The following is a 17843-nucleotide window of genomic DNA, read 5'->3' on the forward strand; positions in this document are numbered from 1 at the left end:
CAATCCCGCGTCCGGCCATCTGGATTAAGGTTTTCCGTGGTTTCCCTAAATCGCTTCAGGCAAATGCCGGGATGGTTACTTCGAAAGGGCACGGCCGACTTCCTTCCCCATCCTCCCCTAATCAGATGAGACCGATGACCTCGCTGTCTGGTCTCCTCCCCCAAATAACCCAACGCAACCCAACAAGGAGAGTATAGCGCATACTGCCACACATGGGCATATATCTTGGATCATGAATGATGAAGACCACGCATTGCATCGTTACATTGATACAAACATCCATTTGCAGGCGACTTTGGAACACTGGTCGGTGTATCTTTATCATAACTGTATTATTTTCAGTTGAAGTTTCCTCATGAAGATCTTGCAGCTCTCGAAGAATGAAATTATAATGAAATCCAGACCTTCAGCTGCTTACAAGCATTGATAAATATCAACGGGGACAGTTGAAAAATGTGTGCTCCGACCGGGACTCGAACCCGAGACCTTCTGCTTACATTGCAGACGCTCTATCCGACTGAACCACCGAGGACACAGACGATACTGCGACCGCAGGGACTTATCTCTGGCACGCTCCCCGTGTCATTAAGGTGAAACGTACAGCGTTTCATTGCACGGTAACATACGTGAAAGGAAGTAATATTTCGATTCACAGATAAAACTATTTTAAAAGACATACAAAAGTTGCAAACAAATTTTTCGAGAGTAAATCAGTGAATACCAAGCGCTGCGAATGACGTTCTCTTTGGCAATTAGTTTGTGTCTAAATATTATGAACTGAATGATGATGTGTCTCATAAAAAAATCTGCGGAATTGTATGAAATATACATATTTTCTGTGTACTGTTCAAGTTCGTGAACTGTTTTTATGTATCCAGAATGAGAGTTTCACTCTGTAGCGGAGTGTGCGCTGATATGAAACTTCCTGGCAGATTAAAACTGTGTGCCGGACCGAGACTCGAACTCGGGACCTTTGCCTTTCGCGGGCAAGGGACACAGTTTTAATCTGCCAGGAAGTTTCATGTTTTTATGTAATCTCAAAACTGGTTACAATTTTCGCAGTGATAAAGTACAAAGTAATATTTTGACCCCTGCTCTGAAAAGGGAGAAATTTAAGCCAAAAAATGCGCAAAGGTATGCAATAAACATTTCAAAATCCTTGCAGAGATATTTTCACGAGGCGAAGGGTAGCATGTACATTGGTTCTCACATCAAAACTCGCTGAACGACGAAGATTTTGAGACAACGTTGTCAGTTATTGTGCTTCGTATCTTCGATATTGTTTTGGTACGTGTACTGAGCCGGCCGGGGTGGCCGAGCGGTTCTAGGCGCTACAGTCTGGAACCGAGCGACCGCTACGGTCGCAGGTTCGAATCCTCCCTCGGGCACGGATGTGTGTGATGTCAAAAAAAGTGGTTCAAATGGCTCTGAGCACTATGGGACTTAACTTCTGTGGTCATCAGTCCCCTAGAACTTAGAGCTACTTAAACCTAACTAACCTAAGGACATCACACACATCCGTGTCCGAGGCAGGATTCGAACCTGCGACCGTAGCAGTCCTGCGGTTCCGGACTGAGCGCCTAGAACCACTAGACCACCACGGCCGGCTGTGTGATGTCCTTAGGTTAGTTAGGTATAAGTCGTTCTAAGTTTTAGGTGACTTATGACCACAGCAGTTGAGTCCCATAGTGCTCAGAGCCATTTGAGGCAGGATTCGAACCTGCGACAGTAGCAGTCGCGCGGTTCCGGACTGAAGCGCCTAGAACCGCTCGGCCACCACGACCGGCGCATCAATCACGTTTGCAGACGGATAATGAGAGAGTGTTGCACAGACTGTAGAGTTTCTACAGATATTGCCGCACACGCCACTGACACGCCACTGTAATACGATGTTGCATATCCTGTACAGTCGTTGGGGGTTCTTGATATACTCTCTCACTGCGCCCCAGAAAAACAAGTCTAATGGTGTCAAATCGGGGGACCGTGCTGGCCATCGCACGGTACCTCCGCTGGACGAGTAGTGCATGTTCCGCAGATTCACATTACCATGATTTGTAAATGAAGTCTCATCCGTAAACAACGCATTGCTTAGGAATACTGGATTACCTTGCAACTGCTGAAGTGCAAAACGACAGAATGCAATGCGGGATTCAAAGTCATCCCCGTGCAGTTCTTGGTGCAGTGAGATATGGAACGGATGAAACCGATGCCGCTGCAAGAGTCTGCACACACTACTGTGGCTTATACCTACACCTCGTGCAATTTCTCGTACACCCACCTGAGGATTGTGCGCTACAGCAGCCAGAGTAGCAATTTCGTTTCCAATGCCGGTCGCTGGCGTTGTACGTCGACGTTTTGTGGGAGCCCAGCTTCCTGTTTCCGTGAGTGCCTTGCAGATGTTGCCAATGTTCGACGTGACGGGCACTGCAGATCTGGGTAGCGTTCAGCATACAGTGTCATAGCTGAGATTGCATTTCTGTGACATTCGCCATAAATTAAAATAATATCTAGTTTTTCTTCATTGCTGAAGGCCGGCATATCGACTAGATGACGGCAAAAGTAACAGGCCACAAGAAAACAGGTTTTAATGTGGCAACGTATGTGAATTACGTTACAGTAAGAGAGCAGTTCATCTACATCTACATTGATACTCCGCAAGCCACCCAACGGTGTGTGGCGGAGGGCACTTTACGTGCCACTGTCATTACCTCCCTTTCCTGTTCCAGTCGCGTATGGTTCGCGGGAAGAACGACTGTCTGAAAGCCTCCGTGCGCGCTCTAATCTCTCTAATTTTACATTCGTGATCTCCTCGGGAGGTATAAGTAGGAGGAAGCAATATATTCGATACCTCATCCAGAAACGCACCCTCTCAAAACCTGGCGAGCAAGCTACACCGCGATGCAGAGCGCCTCTCTTGCAGAGTCTGCCACTTGAGTTTATTAAACATCTCCGTAACGCTATCACGGTTACCAAATAACCCTGTGACGAAACGCGCCGCTCTTCTTTGGATCTTCTCTATCTCCTCCGTCAGACCGATCTGGTACGGATCCCACACTGATGAGCAATACTCAAGTATAGGTCGAACGAGTGTTTTGTAAGCCACCTCCTTTGTTGATGGACTACATTTTCTAAGGACTCTCTCAATGAATCTCAGCCTGGTACCCGCCTTACCAACATTTGATTTTATATGATCATTCCACTTCAAATCGTTCCGCACGCATACTCCCAGATATTTTACAGAAGTAACTGCTACCAGTGTTTGTTCCGCTATCATATAATCATACAATAAAGGATCCTTCTTTCTATGTATTCGCAATTCATTACATTTGTCTATGTTAAGGGTCAGTTGCCACTCCAAGTGCCTATCCGCTGCAGATCTTCCTGCATTTCGCTACAATTTTCTAATGCTGCAACTTCTCTGTATACTACAGCATCATCCGCGAAAAGCCGCATGGAACTTCCGACACTATCTACTAAGTCATTTATATATATTGTGAAAAGCAATGGTCCCATAACACTCCCCTGTGGCGACAGACTAGATTAGGAGATACTTGTACACTGAAGATAGAGCGTGCCGTGGTGGTATTGTTATGTTTAGGGCAGGATACAGGCGCCAGTGCAAGCAACCCCTGCTCTGAGCACAGTACTACATGCGATGCATTACGTCAGAAACTGTGACCCCGTTGCTATCCTTTACAAGGCACATATTTCAGAACTTACGAGGGTTAGAAACGCGAAACCAAGTGTGTTACCACTAATTGTACCTCTAGTTGTCATTTCGCCACAATAAACATTATGCGTAGGACATCCATCATTCTGTTACCGCATTATTTGACACATTATGAGAGATGGACCGTTTCAAATAAGGTACAGCTCAAGAAAGGGCTAAACTAACCCCCTTTAGGAGTGCCATCAATGAGTAGAGTAGTAGAGGCTGTTCCTCCCCTTTTTTCTTTGTGGTCAGCCAGCCACTTCCATCTGCTACATTGTTTTAGCTCCCTCTATCATTTTCTTCCTGTGTTGTCCATGTTTTACTGTTGACACCCTGCTTCATCCCACGCTTCGGTGTGGATGAGTACATATTTTTCAACGATTGTTACCCGTGTATGTTCCGTTTTATATTCCTGTTCTGGGATTTTTCTTGACGCCCGACTCCCTATGTTACTGAACGGGCGCTGAAGACCTTGCTGTCGTGCGCCCAAAAAACCCCTCAATGAAATATGGGCCAATGATGTGTTGTCATACAATACCACACCATACGTTAATACTCCACTGAATTACATCACGATTACCGGCAGCGTGAGGTGCACGCTTGAGTCTCAGGAGGCGCGCTAGCTGTGCGCTTCACTCATTTCAAGCGTCAGCTTCGCTTCGCAATTTCTCGGGATGTAATCGACGTATTGCGATGCAACCAACGCCATGATTTTTGTGATTTTTCACGCTATTGATTGCGTACGAAATAATAGGTGATGGCCGTTTGAAAATACACAAGTTTGTGTTGAAGATAGTATTTGTTTACGTTTTAAAATTTCGCATAGTATTTGGTTTCCTAAGCCCCTGATGTACATTTATGCTGGTGAAAACCATTTTTGAATATCTATTGCTGCTCCAGAGATATTTGAGATGGCAGATTTAGGTGAGACACCCTGTATAAGTAATAGAAGTTCAAGACTTGAAAAGGTTTCTGGTACTGTACTGTTACATTCGGTATACTCTGTTATTGTTTCCAACTTCTCCCCACCACTTAACAAGGTGGTCACTGGTTTTTACGGTTGAAACCACCTGGTTTTCACTCGAAGAAATCGTACAGCTAAGCTTTCAATTTCACGCCATTTTTGGGTGAAACGCCACGCAGTACTTCGAGGGGGATCGGAACAGATGGGAATCAGGAGAATATGTAGGATGTGGCAGCACGTCCCAGTCAAGCGTTTGAACGATCTGCTTCGCGATGTGAAACTGTTGTCGTGTAACGAAGGAATGCCATGTCGGCGGTAAGGTTGTTTTTCTTGCATAGCATTCCTGAGTCGTTGCATTTGTTGGAAGTAATGTTCCGCGTTCACTGCTTGGTTACGACCAAGTAGTTCCTGGAGGATTACCCATGTCTTTGATGTTTGCAATTGCCGTCTTTGAATCGCTTAAACCAATTTTGAGCCATGCTAAGGGCCATCGCTTCTCCGTCATAAACTTTACAAATCCCTCCAGCTGTTTCTGTGGCTTTGGTAGCTCGATTAAACGCAAAAATCCGAAGACGTCGACTCCTCATTTTAATGACACACTGTTGTGTAGGGTACATTATCCTCTAAAAAACATTTTATTTTTCGTGCAGAATTTTCACTTAAAACAAAACCGCCAGGATTTATCAACCAACCCAGCTGATTACCCTTCTCTCCCTGCATTTTGCAGCTGCTATTTTGAGTTTTAAAAGAGTAAGCCTATCGCTAATTGCTCGACTATCGCAAATGGGAAATCCTACAGTTGAGCTGTTAGTTATCTCTGTTCATCCGTACCAGCCGGTTCAAGGTACAGAACCACTTCGTTACGCCAATCTCGAGGACGCGCCGAGGTCGTCCGATGCAACGGTACTCGGCGACGTACTAGCGTTCAGTGGAACATCAGTTACGGTCACTGGTTAGACAGACTTGCCGCCTCAGTCACGAAACACAACTTACGGATGACCATCGCGTTTTGTTAACCAGTTTTCTCTTCCGGGCTTATAAAGTGATGACCCAAAACAAGACTACTGCCCACCACGAGACTATGCCGTCTGCAAACGTTGCGGTCTCGTAATGCAACAAAGGATATAAGCGTAGCAGAAGCAAATGGGGAGTCATTGGAGCGTCGATACGGGTTGCAAAGGGGGACATTATCAATTCTGAAGTGAGAAATGGTATCTTGGAAACGGCGAAGCTGGTTGGCTGTTGGCGTGTTGCAGTCGTGAACGTGTGTGGGAAAGTAGTGTTGGAAGGACGGTGAACCTACGAGGGAGTGACAAGGCGTTGGACGTCAACGCTACATCGCGGAAAGCGTAGGTCGGAGGCCTGGCTGCTCCGTACAGCAAAATGGCGGCGATCTGTGGCAGATCCGATGACACAGTACAAAGCATGCTCAGAAAAATCGTGTACTACATCTTTTTAGAAAAAGATGTATCGGAAAAAAAGTTACAGGGTGAAACTTCATGGCGGATTAAAACTGTGTGCCGGACCGAGACTCAAACTCGGGACCGTCGCCTTTCGCGGGCAAGTGCTCTACTGACTGAGCTACCCCAGCACGACTCGCGACCTGTCCTCACAGCTACAGTTCTGCCAGTACCTCGTCTCCTACCTTCCAGACTTCACAGAAGGTCTTCTGCGAACCTTGCAGAGCTAGCATTCCCGGAGGAAAGGTTTTTGCGGAGAGATGGCTTAGCCACAGCCTGGGGGATGTTTCCAGAATGAGATTTTTACTCTGCAGTGGAGTGTGTGCCGATATGAAACTCTGCTGTGAACGGTCGTGAGCCGTGCTTGGGTAGCTCAGTTGGTAGAGCACTTGCCCACGGAAGGAAAAGGTCCCGAGTCGAGTCTCGGTCCGGCACACAGTTATGATCTGCCAGGAAGTTTCGTATCAGTGCACACTCCGCTGCAGAGTGAAAATCTCATTCTGGAAACATCCACCAGGCTGTGGCTAAGCCATGTCTCCGCAATATCTTTTCTTCCAGGATTTCTAGTCCTGCAAGGTTCGCAGAAGAGTTTCTGTGAACTTTGGAAGGTAGAAGACGAGGTACTGGCGGAAGTAAAGCTGTAAGGACGGGCCGTGCTTGGGTAGCTCAGTTGGTAGAGCACTTGCCTGCGAAATGCAAAGGTCCCGAGTTCGAGTCTCGGTCCGGCACGCAGTTTTAATCTGCCAGGAAGTGCACACTCTGCTGAAGAGTGAAAATCTCATTCCAGAAGCTACAGGGTATTGTTGATACATTTGTTGACTATTGTTAACATAATCGCCATCCTGACCAACGCAAATGGTGAGCCATAACGTAAGCTTCTTTATGCCCTCCTCCAAGAACTCTCTCGCCAGCTCCTTTCCCCATTTCAGAACCTCTTTCTGTACCTGCTCGTCGATGAAAATCTAGATCCACTCATGTGTGCACTTCAGGGAGATGAAAAGACGATAATCTGAAGGTGCCAAGTCAGGGGAGTATGGTTAATAACATCCCAACCAAATGCGACCAGGAGTACTTTGATTGCTAAGGCTCTGTGAAGACGAGTTATATAGTACAAAAAGGACACTCCTCTCGTCTGCATTCCCCTCCTTTTGTTTCGAATGTTCCTTTTGATTTTTTTGGAATTTCGCAATATAGTTGTGGGTTGATGATCTCCCCTGAGGCAGAAATTCGAGCAAAATGACGCCTTTTCGGTCCCAAAACACTGAATCTATAATCTTGTTTTGCTCGAAATTGCGGTTTTGAATTTTCTGGCAGATGGGGAATTAGTGTGACGCCTCTGTGACGATTGCCTTTTTGTCTCAGGCGTTTAATGACCCACCCACGTTTCGTCTCCAGTCACAATAGAACTCAAGAGATGCTCGCCTTCCACATCAAGTCGCTCAAGAAACTCTCGGGCGCTAATGTCCCAATTTTTCTGGTGCTGCTCTGGCAGCTGTTTGGGGACCCATCTTGCGCACAGATTTCCGGTGTCTCGGCGTTTCTGCGTGGGTCACGTCTAAGAGAGTTCTGGAGGGCCGTGGAAACATCACAGAAATTTCATCCACTTTGACAAACGGCCGTCTTCACGAACAGGTTCCTCGATTTTTTTGAACAAACTAATAGTCAAAATGGAAGGTCGTCCACTCCTTTATTCTTCATGAACATTTGTTCTACCTCCACTAAACTCCGTACACCTCTTAAACACCTTCGTCGTACACCGTTTTGACGCGCTATACAATTTTAGTAGGTATATTCCCTTCGCGAATAGGAAGCGAATCAGTGGTTCGCACTTGGCGGGATTTCTTACCGACATCTTTCAGGCAAATGTACACTACAACGTGAGATTATGTACTGGCGCGTTTCTGCGATGTTCGCTAAGGTCAGAGAATCCCTCTCTACCATTCAGTATTGCCAACGCTCAAAAAAATTTAAAAAAAGCACAGCCCGTTACGGTAACTGTACACTTACTTTCTGAACATGCCTCGTACAATGCTGCAGATACAAGTGTTTCAGAAAACGCCTTTCAGCGTTCATGGTTGAACATGAAACACCGCAGAAAACGACAGCAAATGTATTCCTACGTTGACCCAACATCATCAGTTGCAACTCTAGTGGACAAGGGATTATCGAAATTGGGCCATTAATCAACGGCAACCTGTCGCCCTTTCTTGTTGCAACGGGTAGATGGTCGTGTCTGGATAGGCCGTCATTCAAGCGAACGGCGGCTCGAAACATGCACCGCGACACGAAAGAAAGTTGAGTGCGTCAGCATTATGCTCAAATGGTTCAAATAGCTCTGAGCACTATGGGACTTACCTTCGGAGGTCATCAGTCCCCTAGAACCAACCTAAGGACATCAAACACATCCATGCCCGAGGCAGGATTCGAACTTGCGAACGTAGCGGTCGCGCAGTTCCAGACTGAAGCGCCTAGAACCGCTCGGCCACATCGGCCGGCAGTACTGCGCTATGGACATTACTCATCTGGGCACCGAAAGGGTCTGTGGTGGTAGTCGAAAGTGCCATGACAGCTGTGGAGCCGGCTGCGGTGGTCTAGCGGTTCTAGGCGCTCAGTCCGGAACCGCGCGACTGCTACGGTCGCAGGTTCGAATCCTGCCTCGGGCATGGATGTGTGTGATGTCCTTAGGTTAGTTAGGTTTAAGTAGTTCTAAGTTCTAGGGGACTGATGACCACAGATGTTAAGCCCCATAGTGCTCAGAGCCATTTGCACCATTTTTGAACAGCTGTGGACTATGTGAGCTATATTGTGGATCACCTGCATCCCATCATGCTTGATGTCTTCCCAACATCACCACTGGGGAATAAACATTGTACCGTGGGATGGACCTGATCTGCCGAAATGGTCATATAATATTTGACACTAATGCGACCTTGCAGCCCATGGAATACCGCGATATGACTCTCAAATCATCACCGCGCCCGCCATGGGACGTGAACTCGGCCAGAAGTTGGAAAAGGTGTGAAACAAGACTCATCGGACCAAACGACTTCCTTCCGTTGCTCCAGAGTTCATGTTTTATGGCTTCGGCACCATGTTTCCCGTTACGAGCATTTGCTTCAGTGATAAGTGGCTTTGGAATTCCAGCTCGCCCTGCAATTCCCAGCTTATAAGGTTCTTGGTGTTGTTTTGGTGCTTGCGAGTGCGACATTCAGTTCTGTAGTGGCTTTTGCAGCTGTCTTCCTCTTAGTTTTCGTCACAATCCTCTTCGCTGACTGTCTGTCACGAACACTCAACGCCGGCCGCGGTGGCCGTGCGGTTCTGGTGCTGCAGTCTGGAACCGCGGGACTGCTACGGTCGCAGGTTCGAATCCTGCCTCGGGCATGGATGTGTGGTATGTCCTTAGGTTAGTTAGGTTTAAGTAGTTCTAAGTTCTAGGGGACTGATGACCTCAGATGTTGAGTCCCATAGTGCTCAGAGCCATTTGAACCATTTTTTTTGAACACTCAACACACGTTTTCGTCCGCGTTGTGACTTAGCGGGTAATGTTTTCCTGCTTTGCCTGTATGCGGTATACACTACTGGCCATTAAAATTGCTACACCACGATGATAACGTGCTATAGACGCGAAATTTAACCGACAGGAAGAAGCTGCCGTGATATGCAAATGATCAGTTTTTCAGAGCATTCACACTAGGTTGGCGCCGGTGGCGACACCTACAACGTGATGACAGGAGGAAAGTTTCCAACCGATTTCTCATTCACAAACAGCAGTTGACCGGGGTTGCCTGGTGAAACGTTGTTTTCATGCCTCGTGTAAGGAGGAGAAATGCGTACCATCACGTTTCCGACTTTGATAAAGGTCGGATTGTAGCCTATCGCGATTGCGGTTTATCGTATCGCGACATTGCATTGGTCGAGATCCAATGACTGTTAGCAGAATATGGAATCGGTGGGTTCAGGAAGGTAATACGGAACGCCGTGCTGTGTCCCAACGGCCTCGGATCACTAGCAGTCGAGATGACAGGCATCTTATCCGCATGGCTGCAACGGATCGTGCAGCCACGTCTCGATCCTTGAGTCAGCAGATGGGGACGTTTGCAAGACATCAACCATCTGCACGAACAGTTCGACGATGTTTGCAGCAGCATGGCCTATTAGATCGGAGACCCTGGCAGCGGTTACCCTTGACGCTGCATCACAGACAGAAGTGCCTGCGATGGTGTACTCAACGACGAACCTGGGTGCACGAATGGCAAAACGTCATTTTTTCGGATGTATCCAGATTCTGTTTACAGCATCATGATGGTCGCATCCGTGTTTGGCGACATCGCGGTGAACGCACATTGGAAGCGTGTATTCGTCATAGCTATACTGGCGTATCACCCGGCGTGAAGGTATGGGGTGCCACTAGTTACGCGTCTCGGTCACCTCTTGTTCGCATTGACGGCACTTTCGCAGCAGTGGACGTTACATTTCAGATGTGTTACGACCCGTGGCTCTACTCTTCATTCGATCCCTGCGAACCCCTACATTTCAACAGGATAATGCACGACCGCATGTTGCACACACAAAATGTTCGACTGCTGCCCTCGCGAGCACATTCTCCAGATCTCTCACCACTTGAAAAGGTCACCTCAGTGGTGGCCGAGCAACTGGCCTGTCACAATACGCCAGTCACTACTCTAGATGAACGGTGGTATCGTGTTGAAGCTGCATGGGCAGCTGTACCAGTACACGCCATCCAAGCTCTGTTTGACTCAATGCCCAGGCGTATCAAGGCCGTTATTACGGCCAGAGGTGGTCGTTCTGGGTAGTGATTTCTCAGGATCTATGCACCCAAATTGCGTGAAAATGTGATCACATGTCAGTTCTAGTATAATATATTCGTCCAATGAATACCCGTTTATCATCTGCATTTCTTCTTGGTGTAGCAATTTTAATGGCCAGTAGTGTAGCTTTGGAATTCCACTCGCCCTGCATTTCCCTGCTTATAAATTTCTTAGTGTTGTTTTGGTGTTTGCGAGTGCGACATTCAGTTCTGTAGTGGCTTTTGCAGCTGTCTTCCTCTTAGTTTTCGTCATAATCCTCTTCACTGACTGTCTGTCACGAACACTCAACACACGTTTTCGTCCGCGTTGTGACTTAGCGGATAATGTTTTCCTGCTTTACCTGTATGCGGTGTAAATATACGGAAACATCAAACACTTCGGCTCACTTCGTTAAGGAAGCACCCACCACACGACCGCAAACCATTTACCCACGTTCGAATTCACTTAGCTCCGACATAATGCGTTCGCAGCTAAGCAGAACACTGTTCTCAGCACGAATGATACTTTCAACGTATTGAGGACATAGCACAGGAGCCGTTTATGGTCAAAAACAGCAGCGCAAGCTACCGGCTTGGTTAGCATCTGCATTTATGTTCTAGCATGCATTTCTCGCGATGTCCGAAAGAACAGACCAATTACCTCCTGAGCGCAGATGCACACCAGGCTCGAGCTCATGGAAATCGGCGAAACGCTGCGAGTACTGTGGATAATGGGCAAGAGGCACTACATTTGCTGTGTGTGTGTGTGTGAGAGAATTTGGGCCTGGCGGCAGGCGTGCTGTGGTACTCCCTGCAGTTGCTACGACCACTCGATGGAAAGGGCTCAGTAGTAGTCGGCACGGTAGCTCAGCGTGTCCGGTCAGAGGGTTAGCTGCTTTCTGTAAAACGAAAACTCAATGACTGGGTAAACGATGAACTTGAACGGGTGTCATGGGACGTCCGCAACGAACAAAATTAGATTAAAAAAAAAAAAAAGTGGTCAAAGCATCTGCCTTGGAAGCAAAGAGACACGGTTTCGAATCCCGGTCTGGCATAAATTTTCAACTTTCCCCATTGATTTCAATCAATGCTCAGTCGCAGCCAAATTCTGTAATTCCTTCGTCTTACCGTATTTTTGTCCGACTGCTCTACACAGATAGGTTTCTGTGGCAACACCAGAAACTCATTAACACATGACGCTTACCTATAAAACTACACGAAACGTATTCAAAAAGTAACGCGCAATTTGTAATTTCAAGTTTTGTATTCGTCCGACAGGCGGATTTTTTCGATTTCGTGTTGCTAAACATACCCTACAAGTATCTGTACACTGTTAACCGTACATGATATGTATGTAGTCTGGTTAAGGAGGTTACATGTGTTTTGCTAGTAGCGGTGATAATATTTTTTGTACGAAAATGGATAAGAGAATTTATTTTGTCCTAATCTTGTTATAACGGAATGAAGAGGCGTAAATTTTTTGAAATGTTAGCCGGCCGCTGTGGCCGAGCGATTCTAGGCGCTTCAGTCTGGAACCGCGCGACCTCTGCGGTCGCAGGTTCGAATCCTGCCTCGGGCCTGGATGTGTGTGATGTTCTTAGGTTAGTTAGGTTTAAGTAGTTCTAAGTTCTAGGGGACTGATGACCTCAGATGTTAAGTCCCACAGTGTTCAGAGCCATTTGAACCATTTTGAAATGTTAAATATTGTTTTGACGAGTAAAATAAGGGTTTTGAGGAGTATAACCGTTTTGAAGAAGGCTGTGAAGACGCTGAAGATGGCGAGCGCCCTAGATGCCACAGAACATCAACAAGAGATAAAAAAAGTGAAAAAAGTGAAATAAATGATTATGAACGATCACCGGATCACAATCAAAGAAGTCGGTGATGTTAGCATACCAACTGGCTCAGTCATGAATTTTTTTCGGATGTTTTGGGTATGAAATGTGTGACAGCAAAATTTGCCCCAGAACGGTTGTCCTTCGAACAAAAACTGTGGCAAATTAAAAACGATCAGATTTCGTTTGATGGAGTCAACAAGTACGCAGAACTACTGAAACGTGTCATAAAAGGTGATGAAACATGGGATTACGGATACGACGTCAAAATTAAGCCCAGTCGTTCCAGTGGAACGTTATACCCATCACTGTTTTTCGATTCCAGTGGCACAGTGCACCGTGAGTCGAACTCTCAATAACAAGTAGTACTTACAATTACAACGCCGTTTGCGTGAAGCAGGCAGGCCTCCATATTCGCCGTACATGACCCATATGACTTGTCTGTTTCGACAAATATAGGAAATCTTAAAGAACCATCGTTTCCCTAGCATTACTGAGAGCTGAAAAATGCCCCAGCGATAGAGTTCCAACTACATTTTAGGAATTTGAAAAAGTGCTGGAGTAGGTGTAAAACAGGGTTATTTTCAACGTTACTTCATACGAATAAATGAATAGTAAAAAACCATTTTTTTTCTTTTTTTAACACGTCTTGTGGCTAAAGACATTATGGCAGATTCTATTTACTGATTCACAGAATACTCCGCAATACACAGTCTGCTGATCAAAATTATACAGAGCGAGTAGTTTGAGATAAGGAACTAATTGGTGGGTATTAAGTTAAAGATCTTCAATCGCGCAGCAATAGAAAGCGCTCAAAGTGATGGATGACGGTGTCAATTCACGGACTGTGACTGGAATTATTGGGAGAATTCTAGGAAGGTATAGCTCATCTCTAAAACAAACCGCTTATAGAAAACTAGTGTAACCCATTCTTGAACACCGCTCGAGTGTTTGGGATCCCCAAGTCAGTTTAAATGAAGACATCGAAGCAATTCAGTAGCGTGCTGCTAGATGTTACTGGCAGCCTCGCTCAACACGCGAGGGTTATGGATATACTCCGTGAAATCAAATGGAAATACATGGAGGAAACGCAGCGAACGCAAAACGTTACTGGGGAAAAGTTTAGAGAACCGGCATTTTACTGCCATTAACGTCAGCCGCGTGTAAGGACTGCGAGAACAAGCTAAGAGAAATCAGGTCTCTTATGGAAGCATATAGGCAGTTGTTTTTCCCTCACTCCATACGCGGGTAGAACAAGAAAGGTATCCTCCGCCACACACCGTGTGGTGACTTTCGGAATATATATGCAGACTAAGATCCGACCACTCGTTCTCTATGCCCAAATACTAATTTACATTCCTTATAATTTTGACCAAAGGCGCCCATGCCACGCAGCAAGCGGGGGCTGCGTGTGTCCTAGTTGTCAGAGAAAGGAGAAAACATAATATACTCAGCTGTTTTCTTTTCAAGGAAATGATTTAAAATTCGGCATTACGTAGGTTTCAACAGAGTCGGAAATGGAACATTTTTATGGCTACTTACAATTCGTCTTCCAAAATGGGCGCTCCTAACTTTGACCCTAAACATTTGGGACAATTTGTACGTTGTGGTGGGGGATTCTAATTATTTCGGAGTCTATAACTATTATATTCCCACTGGCTGCAGCACTGCACAAGGGGGAAAGAAACAAAAAGTCTACTTAAGTTTTATGCATAAAACCGTTGCAATTAATATAAGACAAAACATTTAAAGAGCCTTCGACAGTTAGCTTCTTGGATGTGGATATATGTTAAGTCTGGACCAGGAAAAAAAAAAACCCTGGAGAAACCGCGGTCCTAGAGCTTATATGGAAAACTTTAGTGAAACCCTATTCAAATGCATTGTTAGAGGCTGTTGTCTGCAGTCGAATATTTATATCGATGATATTATTGAATTACAGCGTGTTCAAAGCTAAGATTTCAAACATCACTCTTAATTGGCTGTGGTTCTCTAGTTTGTGGAATTAACATAAGGCCAGTCACTTACCACAGCCAGAAACGTGATGACTTGATTTTAAACCGAAGTATAAAAAAAAGAAAAGAAAAAAAGAAATGAACCCCGTTGAAATGCGAGAATTACACGTCCGAGTACTGACAACATGCAAATCAACTGCGATTGTTCAGTTAATATAGTAAGCATTAGTTTATTATGAGTTCCACCTTAGATGGTTATAGAAGTTGTCAAGAAACGCACGTATATTTCGTACTAAAAATCACCGCTGTTTCTTCCAATGTGTTAAGTTTACCCTAAGAAACTACTGATATTAATCGGTGACTTCCGTTAGAAATTCCGATGTCTTGCTGTCTTAGAAACAAAGCGCTTCTAAATAGGTCTGCACCTAACAGTTTAAATTGCTCGCAGAACAGTTACGTATGAATCCAGAACAACATTACACATTTTATGTGCAATTATAGGTTCTCTCTCACATTTTTACCATCAGTAAAGAAAGTAAGCGATGCGGAAATTGTAAAATGCAGATAACATGATGTCAATACGAAATGTGAACGACGGAGGAAAACATAAAAACAGCTTAGAGATAACTACCTACGAATCGTCTATGGCGAATTTTTCCATAACATCATTTCATAATGGCAGTAAGAGGCAATACTGCACTCGCTAAAAATGTGGAAAGAGTCCACACACTACATCTCTTTTGCATAGATACGATACAGAATTTTATTCTCCGCGGAAAGCATAGCAGAACAGACTGAAACTTTTCCCCCCAATATTCTGTCAATCTTTTGAACAGAGAAAAAGGATCAGTTGTATTAACCTTTGATTAACTGTCAAAACTTACCTGACTCCGCGCAGTAGCTAAGACGGGTTTACAGCTCTTGGTCGCGCGAGGATGTGAAAGTCTTTTGTGTTCTCCTTGAAGGAAGAACGTCGGCGTAAGGTAACGTTATTTGCCGTGCGGCAAAAGCGTCGAGCTCGCGGCTTCTACAGAACGGTTGTCAACATTCCTGTCTGCTTAACAGAGCCGCCCGCGTACACCATTCGACGAGTCGCGTCGCGAACTGAGCTTCAAAGAGAAGCGAGCGCTCAGATAGTCAAATGGCACCTGGCTGACAGACGAATGGCGCGCTTCCGCCGATGCCAGCGCTCCTGTCGGCCCTCTGCGAATCACGGCCCGCTACCGCCGTGTTTTGTTCAGCAGGCTCCCCCACCATAGGCGTTCGCTCCGCTCGCCAACTCGAGAGCAGCCAATGGCGGCGTTTGTGTGGGCGGGCTGTACAACAAGAAGTCCGTTGAACCTCCTCCCGGATTGTTGCTCCTCTTTCTTGTTTTTATTAGCCTCGCTGCTAGGAGAAAAATGTTGCACGATCGATATTGCCCTGTAAAGTTGTTTATCGAACCGTCTCTTCACGCAAGCAAGTCTGCATCCCATTACACCGCTCATGGAGTCATTGTACTGAACCGGACATATCGAGCACTTCCTGTGGCTGCATCCACTTGCCTGCTACTTCTGGAATGTAAAACATTCAACAGTCTAGGTTGCATAAAATATATCTATTTTAAACAACCGGTTTCGACAGGCTTTACCGTTAACTTCAGTTCTTTTTTGTTGTAAAACGTGTTAATTTGACGCTGAACCTCACGCAAAATTGGGGGGCAAGGGTGTGCGTGTGTTGTCCTTAGCGAAAGTTAGTTTAAGTTACTTTAAGTAGTGTGTAAGTCTAGGGACCGATGACCTCAGCAATTTGGTCCCTTAGGACTTCACACACACATTTTAAGGCGGGTAGATAACAGCGAAGTCTGTCGAAAACAGTTGCCTTAATAAAGAAATATTTTATGCTATGTAGGCTGTTGAACGTTTTTAGCAAGTAAAACGAATCGCGCCTTCACTGCCCTCAAAATGAGAAAATTCAAATTTTCAAATATTGACAATTTATCCATTTCACCCCTGACTTTTTTTTCGTTTTGATTTCGTGAACTTCTAGTTTTAATTTAATTTATAGTTTAAAATTAGGTCAGGAAAAATACTGAGAAAAACCTCCTTACACTAATTTTACAGAAAAAAAGAAACACGATCGTACGGGTTAGGATTTATTTATACACTATATTCTATTCATCATAAGCATACACCTGATCAAATACAAACGCGATGATTCGTCAGAAGCCGTAGTACTATTTATGTACGTACTACTTATGTATTGGATATATTATTACAGACCGGATTATATGCATCATAAAAACCTTAAGTTACGCATGAAAAATGCTCAAGAAATGCATAAAAAGTGTCGAAATATGCATGATCAAATAATAAAAAAAACATGGTAGTTACCGCCTGCATTGTATCTCAAAGTCGAAACTGTGCATATCAACTACGAGGAAGAGAGCCAGCCTCGCGAAAAGTCGGTACTTTTAGAATGCTGATATCATTATGTGAATACTTTCTGGTAGAGGTTAGGAAGGGGGCCTTTCTGGGATTATTTTCCAAAAATTTGCAAAATGGGGAGGCATACCGTGATTCAAGAATTGTTCCTCCTTTGCTATTGCTGTCGGTAACAGATGGATGCGATGCGATTGAGTCGCAGCGAAACAATAGATACAGGGTGTTTAAAAAATGACCGGTATATTTGAAACGGCAATAAAAACTAAACGAGCAGCGATAGAAATACACCGTTTGTTGCAATATGCTTGGGACAACAGTACATTTTCAGGCAGACAAACATTCGAAATTACAGTAGTTACAATTTTCAACAACAGATGGCGCTGCAAGTGATGTGAAAGATATAGAAGACAACGCAGTCTGTGGGTGCGCCATTCTGTACGTCGTCTTTCTGCTGTAAGCGTGTGCTGTTCACAACGTGCAAGTGTGCTGTAGACAACATGGTTTATTCCTTAGAACAGAGGATTTTTCTGGTGTTGGAATTCCACCGCCTAGAACACAGTGTTGTTGCAACAAGACGAGGTTTTCAACGGAGGTTTAATGTAACCAAAGGACCGAAAAGCGATACAATAAAGGATCTGTTTGAAAAATTTCAACGGACTGGGAACGTGACGGATGAACGTGCTGGAAAGG

At 45.2% G+C, this 17843-nt stretch overlaps 1 protein-coding gene and 1 non-coding gene across 3 annotated transcripts in view; one reads left to right on the forward strand and one right to left on the reverse strand.

Annotated features, from left to right (window-relative positions):
- The window catches only part of LOC124552635 (angiotensin-converting enzyme-like), a 291412-nt gene extending 275488 nt beyond the window's left edge, over window positions 1-15924 (reverse strand). For both annotated transcript variants that reach the window (XM_047126963.1, XM_047126962.1), the window contains exon 1: window positions 15615-15924. The gene's annotated coding sequence lies outside the window, so the exon portion shown is untranslated. The remainder of the gene's footprint in view (window positions 1-15614) is intronic.
- Trnar-gcg lies at window positions 6792-6868 on the forward strand. The gene has a single exon. It is a non-coding gene; the product is annotated as a tRNA-Arg (tRNA).
- Window positions 15925-17843: the final 1919 nt, after the last annotated feature.

Source organism: Schistocerca americana, chromosome 10 (genome assembly GCF_021461395.2).
Source record: "Schistocerca americana isolate TAMUIC-IGC-003095 chromosome 10, iqSchAmer2.1, whole genome shotgun sequence".
Taxonomy (NCBI): domain Eukaryota; kingdom Metazoa; phylum Arthropoda; class Insecta; order Orthoptera; family Acrididae; genus Schistocerca; species Schistocerca americana.